Genomic DNA, 22,593 nt, shown 5'->3' on the forward strand with positions numbered 1-22,593 from the left:
TTTCCTTTCCACCATAACCAATCTTCTTGTCAGTTGGTTAGACCCTTTCTTCTCCCAAAATTCTTTTAGGTAATTGCAAATTCTTGTATCTCTTCTACAAAATGACTTCCATTAAGTTCATCAGTAAGCTTCCTGTCAGTACATTCAACTACCATTTGTTAGTCTCTATTTCATTTATCTTTGCAATATTTTATTCCATCTGCCATACTTCTTATTTTAAAGTTCCTTGCTTTCCTCTATTGGCTTTTCTGTACCTATTTTCTGAGTATTTTTTTGTTTGTTCTTTCTCAAACATTCCTTTGCCTATTATTCATTTTCCACTTGTCTCTAGTCAGAGTTTCTTTTGTTCTCAATTATTCTCTCCTTAAAAGTTATTTTATTCATCCTGTAGTTTAAATTACCGCTTATATGTCTAGACCATTTTTGTTTTTACCTATTCAGTATCTCCTCTTTAATTTTTTTAAATCTCCAGCAGAAAGTCTAAAAATTAAATTATAATTCACCCAAGAACCTGCTCCCATTCTAGTGTATTCCATGACAGAAAATGGCCCAACCATCCACTCAATTGCTTAAACCAAAAACACAGGGTTTCATCTTTGAATCTTCCCTCACCTTTATTTGTCTATATTTGATAAATGAGTAGGTTCTGTAGGAAAACTTTTTCCTCTCTCAGTTGACTGCTGTCACAATCCTTGTCTAAAGCTTTCATATTCTCACCAGCAATGTTATATTGTTTTTGAAACTGCTTCTAAACTTTCTGCAATCTGTTGTATGTTTTTTTTGTTTGTTTGTTTGTTTTTTGCCCTACAACTGTTTTTAAATATTATAATGATATATTTAAGAAATGAACTCAGTAGCATCCCTGGAAATAAATTTACAATGGTTTTCAACTATCTCAAGATAACATCCATAGTGTGTATATGTAAGATTTCTCTTTCTCCTTAGATCACTGGACCATGTTAGTCTTTTTCACTTATAACTTTTAAATTTTCACAAATTCGTGCACAAGTGGGAGAGGGGTCATGGACAATTGGCCAGTGGGCTCCTCCCGCAATGGTGTGGGGGGGCAACCAGGGGTGTGGCCAGCTGGGGGAGGGGCTGTGGGCCAATCAGGGTGGTGGGGGCCCAACTTGGTACTGGGCTGGCCTGGGGCAGGGGCTTCAGGAGGTTGGGTAGCAGGCTCCTCACCCTATTGGGATAGTGGGGTACGATCATGGGTGGGGTCAGCCAGGGGGAGGGGCTGTGGGCTGATCAGGGTGGTAAGGGCTCATCAGGGACAGGGCTGGCTTGGAGGGAGGGGCCACATCAATAGAGGTGGGAGAGGCCAATCAGGCTGGTTCACTGTCTGCAGTGGTTGTCATAATGTCTGGTTGTTCTGGTCATTATGGCTTTCCAGTCATTGGATTTATATATATCTTGTACTTTGCTTTACTCAGAGTTGTTGCTCATTTGTATTAGTTGAAACAGATGATCTAATAAATTTTGAATTTTATCATTTTAACAATTTATAAATTGTAGTTTATAAATCATAACTGAGTATCAGAAAATAAAATTGAAAAGTATTTGTGTCACTTTTATGGATCTTTTAATTTCAATAATGATTATATATGAATGTATGTTAAAGACAAAAAATTTAAAGGATAATTATGATAATAGTTAACTATCAAATATGATTATCAGTCTGTTTTGAAATGGTAATTGATTTTTATTATATTGGCCCTAAAGATTGACTTAAATTGATAACACTAAAAAAATAAACAGATTTATTATATGCTACTTAAGAAATTGAAATGATAAATTTGTGAGAGATTTTCAAGGGATGCAACTAAAGAGTGTATAGAAGAAAATGTTAACCAGAGAATGGATCTATAAAACATGATTCTAAACTATTCTAATTCATGGATTACAGTGATACATAACCAGAATCCCCCTTTTTAGTCCTTGCTATTTTTTAATCTCCATGTTTTTAATGAAAGCTGTGTTTCATAAAAGCAAATTATCCTCCATTTTTCTCTGTCAGGGACCTCAGAATTTGTCAGCAGGGTATGACTTTGACAATCAGAGTTAATATCCTGTTCCTGGCTTCCTTATCCTAGGCTGCTCTCTCTTAGCTTAAACACCGTAAATGTGGCTGACTATATCTAAATGACTTTTACAGTTTTAAACATTATTTCTTAATTTTGTAGAGTCATTAATGAAGGTATTTAAAAAAAGGCATTAGTGATCTGATGCTGAAATTAAAGATTCATTTAGGCTGTGCCCCATTTGTTGCTGTCAATCATAATGATAATCATATTTAACATTTTTAAGACCTCTGTGCTACTGTTGTACAGACATGTACATATTTACATATGTTAACATATTTATTTTTCATCTCAGCCTGTGATATTATTATTACCACTTAACAAATGGGGAATCAACTTACCAAAAGTCTCAGAATTTGTGTTTATCGCTTTGTTTTCAACAGGAATTGAAGAGAGGTGTATGGGTGATCTTGCCATATTCACAGGACATTTAGAGCATGCCTGGATTTAGGCACTGACACACATATCAACTCAACTTGAACTATTGCTACTGAAAAGAGTTGAAAACTTTTCAATTTTTATTACTAGCAACATTTTTCCAAGCATTTTTGACAGCACTAAAACTTGAAATGAGTTAGAAGCCTGTCTTTAAAAAAAAATCTCATTATCATAAGATAAAGGGGAATGAGAAATACTTACATTGAAAATGTAATAAAAACTAAACCTCTTCCAGATCTACTTTTTCAATATTATACTTGTGATTTTTAAGAAATTTCTCATAATTTAAAAGCTCTTGCCCATCACAATTTGAAAACTGGAGTATTTCTTAGTTTATAAGCTAATAGAAATGCCATTTAGTGTCAGCTGGTGAATATCTACACTTTTCATTATAAAGTAATGCATAAAATAAAGTCATATAACTTTAATTTGAGGCAGAACTATACATACAGATTAGCAGCAATTAAGACATCAGTGAGAGGTTATCAGTTCTTGATTTAAATAAGTGTAAAATTACAGAAAACATGTAGTAATAATATCCCCACATCCCCACACTCTCATGTTTCAACCCCTGAAACCTGTGAAAATATAAGATTATATAGTGAAAAAGGATTAAAGTTTGCAGGTGAATTTAAGTTTCCTGCCTCACTTTTTTTTCTAGTTCTAATTTGAAATTTAGTGATGAGGGAAAACATTTTAAAATGATAAAAAGCAGTTGTGGATACTGTTTTCCAGGTATCCTTTCCCTACTGAAGAGTCTGATATTGAGTGTCCTACTAGTAATGAATGGCTGAGAAAATAATTATTTTTACTTTTAGCTTATTTTCTTTTAATTTAATTTCTTTTTTTAAATTTCAGAGTAGAGGGAGGGAGAGAGAGAGAGAGAGAGAGAGAGAGAGAGAGAGAGAGAGAGAAAATGAGAGAGAATCATGGTTCAGCTGACTCCCCCTATTGAGTACTGAGCCCACAACCTGACAAATGCCCTTGACCAGAATCAAACCTGAGACCCCTCGGTCCTCAGGTCAACACTATCCACTTAGCCCTAGCCAAGCCGACTAGGGCTAGACAATTATTTTTAATATTTTTTGAATGCTCAAAGAAATCCATTACCTTAAACTTATAAACAATAGCACCAGAAAAGAAGATAGCAATTTGTCAAAGTGAGTTGGGTAAAGTTTCAAGAAGAAAAGATTCCTAAGCTAGGAGAAGGAAGAGCAGAAGTTTTCCAGACAGGTTTGAAAAGAGGGGCCAGACTTGTTTCCCAGCTACAAGATATGGATTTTGCAAAGAAAAGGAGAAAAAAGTCAGAAAAAAGAAGGGATAAAGAAAATGTGAAACACAATGAGGAATAAGATTTTAAAAAAAAAGATGGAAGAAAGATGAAGTCATGAAAAGATACTCTGTTATAAACTAAGTACTAGGCACTGAATAATAGCAGTGAAAAGGACCAACATGATCTATAACCTAACAGGAAAGAGAATTGTCATCAGACTTTTGGCACCTTGTGCAAGAAGAAAATTGAGTAGTGATATATTTAAGGTACTCAGTGAAAGAACATTTGAACCAAGGTACTCAGTGAAAGAACATTTGAATATATAGTCACTGAAACTGATGTCCAAATTAAAATTTCTCAAACTGTTATGATCACGTAAGATTATGCATTAAAAGCCTGTTAGAGATAAACTTCAGATAATCAAATGACAAAGATACATCAGCATAAAGACTCTTGGTGAGCATTAAAATATACATGTTTTCTTGGAGAACTCAGACAGATGAAGGATATAGTAAACAGTATAATATGGCTATCTCCACTGACAACGTGGGTACAGTTCAACTTTAATCAAAGGTGGGTAAAGTAACAAGAACACGAACAAACCTGTTGAAACCTCTTTTTATTGTTCATATAAGTGGCTGTGTTAGAATTATCATCCTCAGAATATTTTGTGTGTAAAGCTGGATAAAACAAATAAGTAATTCTAGCATCCCCAGTGCCCCCCTGAGAATTAGTATTCTTTGTAGTACAGATAAGGACTGGAAGTATTAGAATGAACTCATAAGGTTTTTAAAAAATCTCTATCATCCATTTAATCTATCAACTATCTAATCTATCATCTATCTATCTATCTATCTATCTATCTATAATCTATTATCATCTATCTATCATCTATTTCTTGCTTGGAAAGGCCTAGAAATAATGCCCATCTCCTAACATCTGGATTGTGATAGTGAAATACCACTTCCCACTGAAAGAAAGCAGGGCTACTAGAAGGACCAGTCGATTTTTGGGTCTAGGAAAGATAATATATAAGAGGAATCTAGGAGACCCTACATCACTAGTTAGTAAGAAAGCTATCAGAGAATGCAAGTGTGCATTAATAGGACTTGAGAGCCAACTCGGAAAGGCTCTATTGGCCAATAAGTATACTAAGTGAAATGGAGGAAAACATAAACTATGTTTAAATGCATGAAATGAGAGTGACACAGATATACACATACAAGTCACTAATCACCTTTGTATAGCACAAGGTTAATGTAGTACACGGACAAATGTTTTAAAATCTTTTTTAATATGAAATAATCACTGGATAAGTAGTTATAAACGAGGCAAAGTTTCTCTTTGTAGAAGAACTTCAACAAGTATATGAAGAAATAATAAAATTGTGTTATCAGGTTATCAATATTTTATAATACGTCATGAATTATAAAATCTAGGCATCACATTTGATGGCTGTTCACATTGCAAATGAGAGGCAGCCAGGGATTTTGTGCTTTCTGATAAAAATTCAAAACTACAATGAAGAAGTCCTGCCAAAATATCTCATCTATTCTGATTAACCCTATAGGTCCAAACACCAATAGACAAAAAGCACAGAGGGTAGAAGAATATGTTAAATTAAATCAGGGTAGAAATAAATATAGAAAAAATAAGCTAGTTTCATTATCAAATAAATTGCAAGGGGGAAAGTGGAGTAGGAATACAGTAATTGCAAAAGGGTGCAAAAATATACTCATCACACACACATCAGGAGAGAGAAAAAGAGAGTGGGGGAGAGGGAGAGAGAGAGAGAGAGAGAGAGAGAGAGAGAGAGAGAGAGGGAGAGAGAGAACCAAACCATGTTTTAGGGATACACAGTTGGATGATGAAACTATATAGAAAGGGCAGATATTATGTCAGAAATGTGTTTATTCTTGGAGAAAAGAAAATTTGGTTTGCAGGCACATGGAGGGTTTTGGGGTGGTAGAAAATGTTTATTTCTTGACACTGAGGGTCATTAGAAGGTTGTTTGACTGATAATAGTGCATGAAGCTGTACATTTGTTTTATGTATAGTTGCTAATGTAAATATTGAAAAAGAAATAGGTAGCTGATTTGTTGATATATGGAACGCAAGGATTTCTACGAAATGTAAATAAAGATGAGTATTTGCATATGTGATTCTTCAATTCAGGAAAGAAATCTTATAGCTGAACCCATGAGACTTAAGAGAGTTTGGGGATTAAGAAGAGATAGAATCAATCTGAGAACAGAATCCCAGTGTGGGAGACAATGTTTAATGGATAGACTAAAAAAGGAGCCATGCAAAATAGTCTGAGAGGTAGAAAGAAAACTATATAAGTGACTTCCTTTCAAAATCCTGGCTTGCAAGTTGCACATATCACATCCATTGGCCTGAATATATAGCCACAAGGAAGTCTGGAAAAGGCAGTTCCTTACTGTGTTGCCATGAGATCAGAAAAAAAGAAAAGAAAAGAATGTTCTATTACTAAATGGAAGAAAGGGCCTTATTTTGAACATTTTTAGTGGGCTGTTCCTGGAGCTCTCTGGGAGACCTGGAGTCACAATGTGAAATCATGATGCTGTACCCAGTGCAAAGAGGAGCAAAAGTCCCTTGAGGACGTGGAGGAACAAGATCAGTAGATGTGAGTAAACAGAAGGAACACAGGCAGTAGAACAAGGTGTCATGGGACTCTGAAGAGTGGAGTTTATATTGTGTTGGAAAGGATAACCTGGTAGACAGTGGCAATCTAGGAGAATGTTGGCCTTGCCTCATCTTTTTCCAGATGAGGAACATGGGAGGAAGAACAGCTTCCACAGGAGAGATGCAAAGGAGCAGAGTTCTTAGGGAGCTAGATTTCCCTTTAGGAAAAGAAAAGTGATGATGGCTAAAAAATTCACAAGGCACTTTGCAAAGATTTAATCTCAACTGAAAAACAATACCTCCCACTACGCATTTTACAAATTGTGATTTCTGTCACTCTTACTTTAAAGGGACACAAAATACAAAACACTAGTAAATCAATTCAGCTCTAGTTCTTAAAATTATCTGTAATTGAAATATATTAGAAATGTTTTAAAGTAATAGGCCAGTAGCATCCTATATAATAAAATCCTAATAGGCTAAGTGTCCAGTCATCTGGCCAGCCATTCAACCAAACAAAGTATAATATGCTAATGATATGCTAAGCGTGCTCAACCAGTCGCTATGATGTGCACTGACCACCAGAAGGAAGGCTCTCTAACCAGTAGGTTAGCTTGCTGCTGGGGTCTGGCCCAGATAAGCCAGACATGCCCTGGAGCCTCCTGGGGTACGGCTGGCCAACCTCCCATGTCTCTCCCTGGCCCCAATTTCCCTCAGCCTGGCCTGCACCCTCTTACAATCTAGGACTCCTTGGGGGATGTCAGAGAGCTAGTTTCAGCCTGATCCCACAGGGGGAGCACCAGTTAGCCAGAAGCTGGGCTCACAGCTGGCGAGCACCTCTCAGATTGTGAGAGGGAGTAGGCCAGACTGAGGGACGCCACCCTCCCCACACCAGTGCAGAATTTTGTGCACGGGGCCTCTAGTGTTAGTATGTTAGAATATTCTAGCAAACAATTTCACATTTACCAAAGTTATATTTTTAGAATATGTAATTTTGATCTTTTATTATTTGTATTTTAAATAAATATTCAAGACATATATTGTCATATTTATTTCTATCTAGTTTCAGCTTCACTGTTCAATAGTAACAAAACTGAGCAAAATTTCCCATACATGCAAAGGTTACCCTTATTTTTGTAAATATTTGAGAATAGAAGTAAGTAGCAGAAACCAGTTAATAACAGTTTCTCCTTTGGAGGAAATCTAATATGGATCTGAAACTGAATTGGTAAATAGTTTTATCTCATAAATGAAATTTCATTACATGCTAGTGGCTTCTCAGGATTGCTTTGAGAATTGTGTAGTGAGCAAAATTCGGGATGGTAATGCTCCATTAGCACCCTCTGTGTGGATGTAGGAGAGGGGAGAGGAAGCATGCACTCCACACTGTATCCATCACTGTCCTTGCAGCTAGAAACATGTCTCTGTTTTTCACCAAATAAACCTAAATTTATAGCTGAAACAAATATTAAAAATATCATAGATGTGTAGCAGTAACTACTTAATATGCTTAGCATTAACATAATCATTAGCACAAGATATATGTTCTCAAGAAATCTAAATTTCAACTGAATCTTTGACAAAGTTATTGATATAATGAATTTGATTGAATATGATTTAGAGAGAGGTCCTAGAACGTTTTTAAAAGACATTTATAGGAAAAAGCCATAATTATATAAATGTATTGGTAATTTTTAATGCTTCTAAGAACATGTTTATTGTACCAACCCATACAATGAACTATACAATAAGACGTTCCTTTTAGAATATGATTAATATGTCTGGCTTGAATAACCATATTTTATTTTTACCATTTAAAACATCTTTCTGAAAGGCAGTTGTCATGATTCGTTGCATTGGGGCTACAACAATAGGACTGAATTGAAACATTAACATGGAGAAAAGTTAAATGAATTCATGTATAAAGTTTGAATTTAAAAAATAGACAGCCAGAAAAATTAGAAAACTTTAAAACAACCAAAACAGCTAATAAATAACAAAAATAAAAGCTGGTCAAGACACTGTGAGTTTAGTAAATGAGTTTAGTTCCATAATCTTAGAATAATGGTAATAATAAAATAAGTCAAGGGTTTTAAGATCACTCTAGTTAAATTTCTTTAAAAAATACATATTTTTATTGATTCGGTGGGGAAGGGAGAGAGAGAGAGATAGACACATCAATGAGAGAGAATCATTGACTGGCTGCCTCCTGCATGCCCCCCATTGGGAATAGACCCTAAAACCAGGGCATATGCCCCTACTGGAATTGAACCATGACCTCTTGGTCCATAGGTTGACACTCAACCACTGAGCCAGGCCAGCCAGGCCAGTTGAATTTCTTTAGAATTGAATCTGGATGGTAGTATGTGATTTTAAAAATTAACCAAATGTTTTTTAAAGTGAAAAAAATCAAATAATATTTGTTTATAGTATAATATTACCAATAAAAAAAGACTGTCAACCATTCATCCAATCATCCACAAGTAAAATCAAAACAGATTAAGCTGAAATGGAATAATAAGGAGGGTGGGGAACAAGTCTGGCACTTGCTTTATTACCTGCCAGCCTGCAAAATGGTAAGATGACTCATTTCCCTGCTACTGACAAACTGGGAGATCCAGGCTTATCAACTCTCTCCATCCCCACCCCCAAAATTATTTCTCTGATGCATTGCAACACCTTTCATTGGCAGCCAGAGCCTCTTTACCATTCCTCTACCTTCATTCTTTCTAAGACTACAATGTGCTTGAATGAAAAATATACAGAATCCACAGTGACTAAGCATTTGACTTGCTTCATTTGAGAATGTGAGATAATATACCATGAGACAATGCAAAGGTTGACCACTTCTGGCAAAAGCAGAACTATATGTTAATTAGAATCACCTAGAAATATGCTTACCTTCTCAGAGTAGTCAAACAGAAAACAACAGCAAGATAAATGAAGTCCAAAATTTAGAGAAATTAAGTGACTGGTAGTGACCAGTAATTAATTACACTAAGTCTGTTTATATTCACTGTCTAAGTGAAAATGAGAAATCTGTTCTAACAGCAACCAGGTAAACAATGAAGGTAGTCAGATGAAGCTACAGACATTATTTATGAGTAATCAGTGGAGACAACTTTCATTCCTACAGAATGAGTAATTAAAAAAAATAGTAACACATGTTGAAATATTCTGCAAGAACTGAAATGACTAACAGTTGAAACAAAAGAGGAGAAATTAGTTTTGAAAAACATGCTAAGTAAATGTGATAAAGATTAACTGTTTCCTATAACATTAAAAAACTATTCTATTACATAAAGTAGAAAGATAAAATAGAAACTAAAATAATAAAATGAAGAGTAAAGGTATAGAAGAAATTGGTTGAGAGATTTATTAATAAAAATGGAGCTTAATGAGATATTGATATGTAAAGAAACAAAAAATTCACTAACATTAAAATTTTCATTAAAAGCAGAATTGACATACAAAACTAAGATTTGAAATAGCATTGAGAAGCACTCTACTAGCACTGAAAAAAATGAAACCACGATAGAAATGAATGAGTGGCACTATTGCAATTGCAGCAGTCAGAAAAAAAAAAAAATCTGGCATTCTACTATTGAAATCCTAAATATAATCATAACAAATGAAAAGAGGTAACATTGAAGATAACAAAAAAATTAAATATGAACTAAATAAATATGAATATGCATATATAACCAACATATACATGCATGCAACCAGGAAAAATAGTTAAATTTTAGTACATCAATAATAAAACATTTACCTATCAAAAAGAAAGAGGGATGGGGAGGACAAAGAAAAAGAAATCAAAGTTAACCTGAATATAGGCTTTACCTTTAAATACTAATTGTCCCTAGGGAAAAATAAATACATAGTTTTGAAGGTAAGTATATTTTATACCATGTATTCATTTGCCATATATTAGTGATATCAGCTAAAAAATATTTTGCATGTATGTAACTGCTCAGAAATTTCTGTATACTCTTCTGATAAAAAATGTTGATAACATTTTAATCAAAATAGGATTTTAAGAATAGGAAACCAAGATCAATCATTTAAAGATCAGATAGCATTGACTTAGTCTAAATAATTATTACAAATATAATTTCAAACATAATAATTTCAAAATCATTCCTTATTAATAAGCCAGGTGAAAAAAACAGGGACTAGTTCAACTAAAACTAAAAGGCATGCTAAGTTTTCTATCTTACAAGAGGAAAGGGAAATGGAATATGCTATAACATTTTTACCTATGATTGAGAAAGCAATGCTACAAAAAGAAGCAACAACTGATACCGCAGTAATACAAAGGATTGTAAGAAAATACGACTAACAACTATATGCCAACAAATTGGACAATGCAGACAAAATGGATAAATTTCTAGAAACATACAATTTTCCAAAACCGAATTAAAAAGAAACAAACCAATTGCAACCAACAAAATCAGAGTGGTAATTAGAAAACTCCCAATAAACAAAAGTCCTGGCCTGGATGCTTCATAGGTGAACTTTACCAAGCAATCAAAGAACTAACACCTACCCTTCTCAAACTATTTCAAAAAAATTCAAAGAGAAGGAAAGACTCTCTAGCTCATTTTATAAAGCCAGCATTATCCTGGTTCCAAAATGAGATAAAGGCACTACAAAGAAAACATGTCCTTGATGAAATATCACTAATGAATATCTCTGATGCAAAAACCCTCAACAAAATATTGGCAAACCAAATTCAGCAATGCATTAAAAAATTCATATACCATTATCAAGTGGGATTTATTCCTGGGATTCAAGGGTGATATATCTTCAAATCAATTAATGTGATATACCAAAATGAAAAAAAAAAATCATATTATCATATCAATAGATGCAGAAAAAAACATTGACAAAATCCAGCAGCAATTTTATGATAAGGATTCTTAGCAAAGAGGGAACATACCTCCACATAGAAAAGGCCATGTTATCACAAACCCAGACCTAACATCAGACTTAAAGGGGAAAAAGAAAAAGCAGTCTATTTGATAAATGGTGTTGAAAAATTGGACAAATACATGAAAAAAATGAAACTAGAACACCTTTTTATATCATATACAATAACACACTCAAAATTGATTGAAGACTTAAATGAAAGCTCAAAAATCATAAAACTCATGAAAGAAAACAGGCTATCTGACATTTCTCTTAGCAATATTTTTTTATATATATTTCTTTGGGCAAGAGAAACAAAAGAAAAGATAAACAAATGGGACTACATCAAACTGAAAAGTTTTTGCACAGAAAAGAAAACCATAAATACTAAATAGGAGAATATATTCACCAATGATACATCTGGTAAGGAGATGATATCCAACATTTATAAAGAACTCATAAAACTCAACACAGAAAAATAAATCCAATTACAAACTGGGCAAAGGATCTGAAGAGACACTTCTCCAAATAGGATACACAGATGGCCAATAGACAAATGAAAAAATGCTCTGCATCACTGATCATCAGAGAGAAGCAAATTAAAATCACAATGAGATACCACCACATACCTGTCAGAATGGTATCAATAAATCAAGAAACAACAAATGTTGGTGATGATGTGGGGAGAAGGGAACCCTTTGAACTAATGATGGGAAGGCAGATTGGTACATCCACTATTGAAAACAGTATGGAGATTCCTGGAAAAATTTAGAATGGAACTGCCTTATGACCCAGCCATTCTACTTGTGGGTATATATCTGAAGAAACCCAAAACACTAATTTGAAAGAATATATATGCACCTCTATTTTAATTGTGGCATTATTTACAATAGCCAAGATATAGAAGCAACCCAAGTACCCATCAATGGAAGAGTGGATTGAAATAAACAACAACCTTAAAATCTAAATTTTTATTATAAAAGAATTATTAATAAGATTTAATAACTGTGCAAGTTAATTTGTGCATAAATAATTATAAGAATCTACTGTTTGCTATGATTATCTGTGTCATTTCATCAGATCATAAATTTGGGGGAAAAGTAATTACTTATTTAGAAATACAATGCAAATACCTTTCTGGGTAGGAAATGACTAGTGTATCCCTTTTCTTTCTAAGCTCCAAGGGAATTGTATTCTGCTTTTCACCCATTGAAGAGGGCTTCCTCAGGACAATGATGGTTATGCTCTGAGAGAAAAATCTTGAAATTATGGCCTGGAGGCTCACACTGGTAACATGTGAGTCTGTTGATTCAATGAATCAGTTAACTCATCTACATAATACGAGCCTTTTCTATAGGAGCTGGATGAAGTTGTCTTGATTTTATTCATTTACCAGCTCAATCACGGTACTATTTTCTCATGATTCATTCACAAACTGCTTTTTCCATGCCCCAGGTGATAGGTAAACATATATGGAATGTGATCAGCATTTCAGGGAAAGAGGCCTTGAGTTCCAACATCTTGATTCAAATCCGGGCTCTTAATGACGTTTTAAAGACATAGGGGACATTATTCATAAAATACGTGACATGAATTTTTTAACCTCTCTAAATCTGTTACCTGTCTACAATATTACATTCGATAATGCATTTTAAAAGTTTAACACTGTACACGGTTACACATGATCATTATTTTTTAAAAGTGGGTGTATCATTTCTATCTTCAATCCTAAGTATCAGTTATCTAATTGTTTGCCAGGTAAGAAGGGGGCGATTGGGGACACACACCGGATTACAGTGTGGCCTTCAGCGAGCTGCCAATACAGAGGCAGACAGACAGGGCAGGGCAGGAGGAGACCAGCATGAAGTGAAAGAACAGAGAGAAAACAGCTGCTTTTCCCAGCAGGAGCTCTCATCAGCTGAAAGCCCATATGTTAGGAATATCCACCCTTCACTTAAAAAGAATTTCCTTTTGGAGTGGCCATCGCCATACAGCCTATAGACGACCTGCATTATTTCTTCAAGACGGAGGAAAACGTGCACAGAGAAAAACATCAACCAGCGGACATGACTGAAATTGTCTCAAGACTCTGAGAAACGTGAAAGTGAGTCCTTAGGAGATGATACAAACGATCTGGTATCCATGCAAACTGTGAAGTCAGCCTTAAAGAGAGAGGGAGAGAGAGAGAGGGAGAGAGAGGAAGAGAGAGAGGGAGGGAAAAGAAGGGGAAGCGAGAGAAGGAATAACCCCGGCATAATCTGTACGTCTAGAAAAGGTCTATCTTCTGGAGAACAAATGACTCGGATTTTAAACGCATGTAACCACCTAAGTTTCACAATATCATTAGCTACGTTGCTACAAGAATGCACTTGGATTAAAATATTCTCCTACATATTTGGTGAAGTATAAGAAGTTTGTTGCAGTTTCTTACCTGAAGTATAAGTCTTCCAGAAATGAAACATAATCTCGTTTCTTTTCAAGAGTGAAATATACAAGCTAAAACACTTCTATTTCAGGGAACATTATGCTTCCACTGGAAGCTTATATTCCTGTTTGGCAGGTTTGGCATGTTTGGAAACCTATTTTTCATCAAACACCGGAGGGGTGTATGGAAAAAAAGGAGTTTGCATAATGAATAAGGATTCAAGCCAAAAATGCAACAATGAAGTAGCTTCTCTGTGAGAAACAGATGTTGTGCCAAAATAGACTGAACAGCAATATAATGCAAAAGAAATATATATATTTTAAAGCAGCTAAAGAGAGAATCCTTCTCCTGGAATACTTGCTCATGTCATCATGCATTTGAATGTGGAAGTGGATCAGGAAGGTGGAAACAGTGATTTCAATTCACCAAAGAGCTGAGCCCTTGTAAACACTGCTCTAGCCTATTAGTTTCACTTTCACATTATTTTCTTTATTTAATTAGGATTTTTTTTTTTATCCAGCTTAAGAAATTGCTAATTTTGTTTGTTCAGCCTCAGGACCCTAGTCAATTTCAAGGTAAAAATAATTTTTATCATCTAATCATACTTAAAAAATAGCAACAAGGAGAAAAAATGTACACGGTTAAGTAGAATGTAAATGTGGGTAGTTTGTTGTCTTGGTGAAGTGCTGCTGAAGATGAGTCAGGCTGTTGTCTTGCCTCAGACCTTGAAGAGATTCTTCCACAGTAACCTTGCCAACATGATAGAATTGAATAATCGTCTTTCAAATGGAATACAAAAAGTTATGATCCAGAACCTCCAGACTGGCTACATGCATGCTTTATATATGCCCAACATTTTCCTAACCTTCATGCTCTCTCATTATTATTTGTATAAACACTTTGAAAGTGGGACATCACTGATGAAGCCAAGCATTCCTCTAGTCTAGAGTGTCTCCTGGGTGCTTAGCAGCTGCCTGGGGATGGGAATAGAGTGGTGAACAAGACTGGCAAAGTCCTGCTACCATGGAGGTGGCTTCCTACCCCTCGCCCTGTTGCCTAGCATAGCCATCTGAACCAGTCGGTATCTCCTTGAAAAACAAATGAAGAAAGTTGTAGGTACGATAAAGTTGTTTGTGTATTCCAATGTAAAATATTAGGAAACTGGCAAATAAAAGAAAATATCTTGATCGAGTTATTTTGAAAGGAAGTGCTAGATGCATTGGTGCTTACTAGGTGTACTGGTTAATAATGCGGATTCTCCCCCCCCCCCCAAAAGATGGGATTACACTTACGTTGATATATATGCAATTTGATATGTATGCTGTTTTGTTGTATTGACATCAAGCTTCAAAACTTCATATGCCAAATTTGCTGAAGGTGTTAACATCATAGATATTTTTACACTTAAAAATGTCAAATTTCGTGCCAAAAAAAGAGCATTTATGGGAAGTTTTAATCCATTGTTTTGAAGAAAAGTGCTGCTGAATACTTCGGAAACCTTATGGTGAACATGCTCCATCTCACGATACTTGTGAACACTGGTTTAAATGCTTTAAAAGTGATGATTTCAATGTGAAAGACAAAGAACATATATATCAATGTATGTGTTACCCCATCTTTTGAAAAAAATCTGCATTATTAACCAGTACACATGGTCAACCAAAAAAAGTTTGAAGACCAACAATTACAAGCATTATTGGATGAATATGGATGTCAAACTCAAAAACAACTAGCAGAAAGATTAAACGTTGCTCAGCACACAATTTCCGATTGTTTACAAGCAATGGGAAATATTTTAAAGGAAGAAAAATGGGTGCCACATCAACTGAACTTAAGACAATCAGTAAAGTGTTGCTTCAATGGCATGAAAGAAAGTCTTTTTTGCATCAAATTGTGATTGGGATGAAAAGTGGATTTATTTTGAGAATTACAAATGCACAAAATCATGAGTTGATCCAGGTCAACCATTAACATTGACTGCAAGGCCAAATCACTTTGGAAAGAAAACAATGCTCTGCTTTTGGTGGGATCAGGAAGATGTGGTGTATTATGAGCTTCTAAATCCAGGTTAATACTGATGGCTACCGACAAGAAATAATCAGTTTGACCACACTCTGATTGTGAAGCAACCAGAATGTGCCAGAAAACATGGCAAAGTAATTTTGCTTAATGAATACGCACCATCACACACTTCAAAACCAGTTAAAGATACATTAAAGGTCTTGCCTGGGAAGTATTAACCCACCCGCTATATTCACCAGACCTTGCTCCCTCAGATTACCACTTATTCCAATTGCACTTTCTGAGCAGCACTGCAAAACGTACGAAGGAATGGAAAATTGGGTCTCTGAATGGTTTGCCACAAAACAAAATAAGTTCTATTGAGACGGTATGCATAAATTACCTGAAAGATGGGGGAAATGTGTAGCTATTGAAGGACATTGCTTTGAATAAAGCACTTTAGATGTTTCTCTTGGAATAACAGTGTTTTCTTTGATTACAAAATCTGCTATTATTAACCAGTGCACCTAGCATATTAAACATAAATTGCTTGCTCTGTTATTCACTTTAGCTTGACAGGAGGGAAAAATGAATCAATAGTATATGAAGTCTTTATAAAGATAGCACATTCAAAAATTGTATTTGTTTAAAATCTAGTATAAAGGAGCAAGAACTTAATATTGATATTCTTCAATCTTATACAAATTGAGTTTCTTGAGATTTTTGTGAAATTAATACAATCAGTTACTAAAGATTAAAAACAAATGATTTTATTTAAAATGGTCATTCAATTACTAAAGATTAAAAACAAATGAAAAGTTTATTCAAGAGCATTCAGTGGGAATAAATGCTGCTTTAACAACATCTGCTCTGTTAGGGTATCTGTTATTCATTAGCAGCCTTGGAGAATGCCATGAATTGACTCAGTTAACACCTTGCCAATCTTCTTCTTTGTGTACATTTCTGGCTATAGAGTCTGAAAAGATTAAAGTGACACTTCCAAAGAGTCAGGATGAGAATTAGCTTCTACCATTAAAATGTATGTGCACACATTTTAGAAGGCGGAAGCAAGGAATATCTGTGTTGCTGTGGATTTATTTTTCTATTGACAAGCAAGAGCTCAGTTTCTAAAGCAATACTCTAGTGTAGTGCTTGTTCTGCACTTCCCTTGGCATTGAGAGGCAGCTGTGTCAAAAGTAGTGGTGACAGCTAATTCCCAGCTTTCCGATTTGGGGATTGCTTTGAAAGTGGAATGTCTGTACTCAATGGTTCCAGTGAGGACGTGTCAGTTCTGTAGCATACTGTTCTTATTTAAAGCCCACCACATCGGTCCTTTTATTGTTTTGAAAATACGTTATTCTCTTTATTAAATCTTTCCTGTTCCAATATTCAGATTTGTTTCTGAACAAGTGTATCAGACTGCAAGATGTTCCCCAATATCTGTTCTTAACCTCTTTCCAAGTAGATTTTCAACTGGTCGCCAATCTAGCTAATTAAAGACTGTCTTTCTCAGCCCCCTTATTGAGAGTGACCAGGTTCTAGGTAATATCATTTAAAAAGATGTTATATTTGGTACTTCTGGTTTGTCCTTACAAGGGTAGAGCATACAATATCCTGGCACCTTGCCCTCATTCTGATCATGGTGTGACAGCAAAGATTAAAGAACTTCCCTGGATCCAGAGTCAGAGTCACACATTGAGAATGGTAGGACACTCTGCTAAGGGAATCATTTAGCCCTGAACTATTTAAGGACACATACATTTCTATCTTATTTGAAATGCTGGATTTTAGATTCTCTGTTTCATTCTAATAGCATCTTAATCTGAAGTAAATCATAATTTGGTTATTAGATATGGACTCTACCACACACAAAAAATGAGGCATTGGTCCCATAATTGGGTATTGGTTATCAGTAGCCCAGATATTGCAGGATAGAAAGCCAGTAATCCTCATTACTCCATGATAAACACTTGGTAAGACTGTCACTTGTAATCCTCAGAAAGGTAGACTTCTTGCCAAAAGAACATGTAACCTCTGAACTGTTTGGAAAAAACAAAACAGAACATTGGAAAAACTCAGAATGTGTCTACATCTCGTTATCTCGTTGTGCAAAGTTCTGCAACAAGATATACTTGGGCTGGTTATAACTGGTGACTTTAAAAAAGCAGCCGTAGCAGTAAATGGGCCTCTGGTGTCCTCAAGTGCCTGTATTAAAACTTCTCAGTTATTGGGATACATTCCAGTTTCAAAGGTTAGATTAAGGTCAATGATTTCCTACCTAAACTAATAATTTCAGCTAGTTTCAAAGTAGAACCATTAAATTGAAGGAAAGCAAAAATGTGCTGAGCAAAGAGACCAGTAAATATAAAAGGTTCGTCTGGAAGCATAGAAATCCTGCCTAGATTAGATCTTTGGTTATGGTTATTTGTTCATAGATCTGTCTGTGACTAGAACAAAAGCATACTATGTTTTTTAAAGGGAGTATATTGATATTTAAAAGCCAAGGTGTGTTTGACCTTTAAAGCAACTCCAGAAGCATCTGAACTGACACAACAGAATATAGCCCATAAAATATGTCCATCTCCAAGGAGTAGGGAAAGTGTCCAATTCTCTCTTATGGAGATATAGGGTAATCACATGCTTCTGAGAGTTTTATTGAGGGTGAAAAGGAACATATTTTTTTGAAAGAGAAAATAAATTATTATATATATATATATATATATATATATATATATATATCCTATCTAATAAAAGAGTAATATGCAAATTGACCATCACTCCAACAAGCAAGATGGCTGCTCTCATGTGGTCACAAGATGGCCAGCAGGGGAGAGCAATTTAGGAGGGACCAGGCCTGCAGGGAAGAGCAATGGCATGAAGATTTCCATATATGAGCTCTTGTGGTGATTTCTCTGAAGTCTACATCAAGTTGTCCCACTTTAGTTTGCATGGCCTTGAAAAGGGAAGTTTTACTGATAGTTCTCAATGATCCCTAGCCATCGGATGGGATAATGAAAATGCTAGTTAAGAGGGTTGCAGCTACATATTTAAGAAAACTAAAAAAATCAAGATCTGGTCCAGTTAGTAGGTGGGAAAAAACAAACACAACAACTCAAAAGACCATGAACAGCACTAGACCCTAATGTCCACAAATGTATATTATAGTTTCTATTGATATATTTTTTTTTCTCTAAAATTACCCCTACCTCTTCCAAAGATAACAAAATTAAGACATTTATTTGCAAAACAAATTTAGTTTCTAAAATTAGACCTGATTATTTGTGTAAATCCAGCAAGAATAGTAATTAACCACATAGGACTTTCTAAATATGCTTTACTGGAATTTTTCATACGGAATCTTCAGATTTGTTGGGGAGCACAATAGATTTGGTTGGAAAGCTTGGAGGACATTCTGATAAAGGGATGTGTGTGGAAGGCCCCTTGCCCTGTTTATTGGAATTCTGTCTTAGAGGAGACTTGGGGGATTCTCGAAACTGGCGCTTCTAATTATTCCTTGACCTTTCCAAGTAAGCCAGTGTATACGCAGACCCCTAGGTGTTTACTGGAATCCTTATGATTAATCTCTGGATGCCATTGCCTAGAGGACAATGTAAACACATGTGTCTTCCCAAGATTACTCACCCTACTTATTGTATCCTATAAAATAAAAGCCTAATATGCTAAGTGTTCAGTTGTCCAGTCTTCCATTCAACCAATCAAAACATAATATGCTAATGATATGCTAAGGCCACTCAACTGCTCACTATGATGTGCACTGACCACTAGGGGGCAGACGATCAACTGGTCAACCAGTTGTTATGATGTGCACTTACCACCAGGGAGCAGATGCTTCGACTGGTTTGTTAGCTTGCTGCTGGGGTCCAGCTGATTGGGACTGAGTGAGATGGGCTGGACATACCCTGGAGCCCTCCATGGCTGGCCAACCTCCCCCATCTCTCCTCAGCCCCAATCGTGCACAGGTGGGGTCCCATGGCCTGGTCTGTGCTCTCAATCTGGGACCCCTCGGGGGATGTCGGAGAGTTGGTTTTGACCTGATCCTGCTCAATGCAGAAGCTGCCCCCTGGTGGTCAGTGAGTTCCCACAGGGGGAGTGCTGCTCAGCCAGAAGCTGGGCTCACAGCTGGCAAGTGCAGGGGTGGTGACAGGAGCCTCTCCTGCCTGTGTGGTAGTGCTAAGGATGTCAGACTGCCAGCTTAGGGCTATGGGAAGTGGACCCAAGCCATCGGTCTGCCATCCTCTGAGGGCTCCTGGACTGCAAGAGGGCACAGGCTGGGCTGAAGGACCCCCTGCCCCCCAAGTGCACAAATTTCACGCGCTGGGCCTCTAATCTAAAGATAAAATTTTTTTAAAAATATTTTTATTGATTTTTTACAGAGAGGAAAGGAGATGGATAGAGAGTTAGAAACATCGATGAGAGAGAATTATCGATAAGCTGCCTCTTACACACCTCCTACTGGGGATGTGCCCCCAACCCAGGTACATGCCCTTGACCAGAATCGAACCTGGGACCCTTCAGTCAGCAGGCTGACGCTCTATCCATTGAGCCAAACCGGTTTTGGCTAAAGATAAAAATTTTAATAAAGGCCTAACATGGCAGGCAATAGAAGCTGCCCTGGCTGCTAAAGCCAGGAGCCTCTTAGCCTTCTCTTTCAAGGTCAAACTGTGTCTGAGTAATCTGTTCATCCATCATTCAAGGGCTGCTGGCCCAGATTGAACTTAAAAAAGGCCGTTCAAGGCCAGAAAAAGATAAGCCACATACTTGTCATCAGACTTCACCTGTAATACTTATAGGTTGGGGTTAATTCCTCTCTTTTTGAGGTCCCCAATGTACCCTGAGTTTCTTTACATCTTTCAGTAAGAAATCTTCTATCCTTACCTGAAAAAAACTATTGAGAAATGTGTAAGCAATGTACCAGGCTGCCCCCATTCTCCCACCAGACCAAGGGATTTTTACTGGCTTCCATAATCAATCTTAATTTCTTAAGAAATATCTGAGTTTGTGCATGTCTCCCATGAATATGGCATTCCAATCAAAAAGCCTTGTAATAGAGGTAGTTTCTATTGTACCCTGTAGTAAAGAGAACATATTCTTATTGAACTTTTAGAAACAAACATATTCCCATGAAAACAAAAGTACTTACTTGTTGAGAATTTCCAAAATTTGGAGGGATCAATTAGAAAGAAAAAAAAAAAATGTTTCAATACTCGTTACAAAGGTGTAATTTAGCAAATTGCTCTAAGTCACATGTGAGTTAAGAGGAAGAAAAAAAAATTCCTTATATCAGTAAAACAAAAGACTTAAAAATCAGTAATATTTCAAATAAAAAGCCATAAAATTGTAACCCTTCTATCAGTTCATTCAGTCCTGTGTAATTAAACTTGTTCTGCTTGAATTCATTTTTCCCATTAGTTCTCCTGACCTTGCCTGATAACTGAGGGTAATGGGTCAGTGATAATTCTAAGAAGTTTATAGGGCTGTCTTTGTAGGGTGCCCCCTGGAAAATACCTGGACATTGTTTAGATTGTTGTTGACTGAGCCTGGGATATTGACAGAATCGTGTCAGTTACCTTCCTGCCCTGGGAGAGCAGAGATGTTCTTAGTTCCTGGCCTGTGTTTGTCAGGCAGGAAGGAGTGGGTGGGACCTGGCCCCTCCCAGGCTCCTTGTTTTTCCTGTGAACCCTCATCCCCCTTTGTGTATTGGAGAATAAATAGTGTGCTGTGTGGCTCAGGGGTTGTCAGTCTCTCCAGCAGAGGAGGTCTGTGACCCACCTGGGCCCAGCTTAAACCTATTTCTGCATCGACTCTCTTCATTTCTTTATTTCTCAATCCCTGGCTGCCTCTAGGAACAACCAATTTCATCTCTCTTTCCGTGCTGGTCACGGAGAAGGGAGATCCCCGGCCGTGTCACGCCCCCGCAGTCTTGAAGATTCATATGATTTTCTCAGTGAAGGGGGTGCCTGAATTATTAGCTATTGTGGAAAGTGGCTCAGCAGTTAGTGTTGACCACTGCATCAAAGGGTTGTGGGTTCAATATTTGGTCAAGAGCATGTACCTAGGGTACAGGTTGATCCCTGGCCCCCGTTGGAGTGCATGAGGGAGGCAACCAATCAACGTGTCTCTCTCATATCAATGTCTCTCTCTCTTTCTCTCTCTCTCTCTCTCTCTCTCTCTCTCTCTCTCTCTCTTTATCTCTCTCTCTCTTGCCCTCCCTCCTCTCCCACTTCCACTCTTTCTAAAAACCAATGGAAAAAATATCCTAGGTTTAGAATTAACAACAAAAAAAAAAAAATGAGGACTTCCAGTAAATGCAGTACTTGCATCTTCCAACAGACATAGAGCAACAATTATTTGAAACTGCTTGAAATCTGGCTGAATGAAAGTCCTACAAGCAGAGAATTTAGACATTCCAATGCTTATAATCTTATCATCAATCCTTACATTTCCATATTCTTTAAACTCAATTGTAGCCTGAGTCAGGGCTTCACCAATGGGTTTTGGTATCACAGTGTTTGGATTCTCATATCAAAGAGTCCTGGAAATCACTCTTGTCTATCTCCTGACCATTTGGCCCACTCTGGAGTAAAAAGGCTTTTGCGCCTCCAGTGAGGGGTCAAGCCAAGGGACCCATCCCTGGTATCAATTTTAACTCAATGTAACCAGCCTTACTATTGTCTTAGCGATTCCTGCTCAGGTTTCTTATTGCAATCTCCTTTTCCAGTCTTATGAATTTCTCCTCATTCTGGTAATAGAGCAGAGTTGTTTGGGGACCTTTAATTTTTGGGACCAACAGGATT

General features: G+C 36.5%; 1 protein-coding gene across 1 annotated transcript in view; it reads right to left on the reverse strand.

The window, feature by feature from the left end:
* The window catches only part of PIK3C2G (phosphatidylinositol-4-phosphate 3-kinase catalytic subunit type 2 gamma), a gene marked incomplete at its 3' end in the record, with an annotated part of 306,003 nt that overhangs the window by 248,373 nt on the left and 35,037 nt on the right, over positions 1-22,593 (reverse strand). The window lies entirely within an intron of this gene.

Source organism: Pipistrellus hanaki (genome assembly GCF_964339955.1).
Source record: "Pipistrellus hanaki genome assembly, chromosome: 3".
Classification (NCBI taxonomy): domain Eukaryota; kingdom Metazoa; phylum Chordata; class Mammalia; order Chiroptera; family Vespertilionidae; genus Pipistrellus; species Pipistrellus hanaki.